The sequence below is a fragment of the Galeopterus variegatus genome, unplaced genomic scaffold (genome assembly GCF_000696425.1).
Source record: "Galeopterus variegatus unplaced genomic scaffold, G_variegatus-3.0.2 Scaffold16908, whole genome shotgun sequence".
Lineage (NCBI taxonomy): Eukaryota > Metazoa > Chordata > Mammalia > Dermoptera > Cynocephalidae > Galeopterus > Galeopterus variegatus.
In genome coordinates, this window is record NW_007743019.1 from 9,905 (window position 1) to 12,000 (window position 2,096).

Below are 2,096 nucleotides of genomic sequence, written 5' to 3' on the forward strand. Positions count from 1 at the left end.
AGACACTAAACTATCCTACTTGAATGTGAAGAATAATTTGTATTTGTTTTGGAAAATTTGAATTCGACCTTTTCTAATTAATACTAATGTGAAGATCTCACATAAGTTTTTTTTTTTTTTTCTGTTCATTACTTCCATTATCTAAAAAGTTAGGAGACAGGGGTGCATTATCTCCAAAACTGTTTTATCTGGGACATTGTATGATCTATCAATAATTTAAAGTTGCATTTTCTTCTCATGGCACGTTTTATCCAGGTCTCCTGGAAACAAGTAATTGCAGTACTGACATAAGGCACAGAATGGACATGCTGACTAATCTCAGCTGTCTTTCTCCATTTATCATTCTGATTCTGTTTTCTCATTCCTTCAGGACAGCCATACAACTCCCCATGGAGAACAGTACAGGGGTGACTGAGTTCATTCTTGTGGGGTTAACTAATGACCCAGAACTGCAGATCCCACTCTTCATAATCTTTCTTCTCATCTACCTCATCACTCTGGTTGGGAACCTGGGGATAATTGGATTGATTCTGTTGGACTCTCGTCTCCACACTCCCATGTACTTTTTCCTCAGTAGCCTCTCCCTGGTGGACTTTGGTTATTCCTCAGCTGTCACTCCCAAGGTGATGGCAGGCTTCCTCACAGGAGACAAAATCATGCCCTACAGTGCTTGTGCCACCCCAGTTCTTCTTTGTAGCCTTCATCACTGTGGAAAGTTTATTCTTGGCCTCAATGGCCTATGATCGCTACGCAGCAGTCTGTGACCCCCTGCATTACACCACCACCATGACTGCAGGTGTGTGTGCTCGTCTGGCCACAGGCTCCTACGTCTGTGGTTCCCTCAATGCCTCCATCCACACGGGGAACACTTTCAGGCTCTACTTCTGTAGGTCCAACGTAGCTGACCACTTTTTCTGTGACGCTCCTCCTCTCCTGGCTCTTTCATGCTCAGACAACTACCTCAGTGAGATGGTTATTTTTCTTGTGGTGGCTTCAATGACTTCTTCTCTAACCTGGTCATCTTGATCTCCTACTTGTTTATATTTATTGCCATCCTGAGGATGCGCTCATGTGATGGACGTCAGAAGGCTTTTTCCACCTGTGCGTCCCACCTCACCACTGTTTCTGTCTTCTATGGGACAGGCATCTTCATGTACTTATAACCCAGCTCCAGACACTCCGTGGGCACAAAGTGGCATCTGTATTCTATGCCATAGTCATTCCCATGCTGAATCCGCTGGTCTACAGCCTGAGGAACAAAGAGGTCAGAGTGCCTTTAAAAGACTGTGGGGAAAGCAAGGTCTTCCATAGGATTTATATTTTAATTACATAGAATCCACAACAAGGCAGTTTCATCTACCTCAGTTCCTATAGGGAAACTATTTACCTATTCAGCCCACAAATTCCTAATTTCTGAGGTAATTTACCCAACTATTAAGTCTACAAAGCAAAAGACTTAAAGAATATGAGACCTAAGAAGAGTAGGTTAGAAAGGATTAACTCTGAACTTTGAATTCTCATTTTAAAAATCTTTCTTAATGAAGGTGCATGGTACTTGTAGAAGGAGAAAACATACCTAGGGTTGCTGAGGAGTGGCGGGAAGGTAGGAGAGATATTGGGTGGGGGGCACAGGGAATAATTGCAATTTGTGGTAATGGGCATGCTGATAGTATGGAGCTGATCATCACATCCTGGGCACAGGTGGTGATGGTCAGCTTTGTATCCCATAAATATACATAATCAAAAAAAATATTTCTTAATAAACATATTTACCAAAACTCCCACATATACACACAATCAATACACACACACACACACACATCATTCATGAAAAACTCATATAACCAACACATGTACATATGGAGAAATTATTTCAAGACATATGTCAGATAGGTTTATTTTTATAGTAGAATTTAAAATACTTTAGTGTCTGAGATCACATTCTTAATATTATTACTTTGGTGTCTGAAATCACATTCTTAATATAAATGATTTGATTTATTTAGTAGAAATAATGTATGTAGGTATATATAGCTTTTAAAAACGACATTTCACTTTTTCTTTTTGCATATGAAAATACAATAGGCTTTATATTT

At 39.9% G+C, this 2,096-nt stretch overlaps 1 pseudogene; it reads left to right on the forward strand.

The window, feature by feature from the left end:
- Nucleotides 1-389: 389 nt before the first annotated feature.
- On the forward strand, nucleotides 390-1,325 carry LOC103582595 (annotated as a pseudogene).
- Nucleotides 1,326-2,096: the final 771 nt, after the last annotated feature.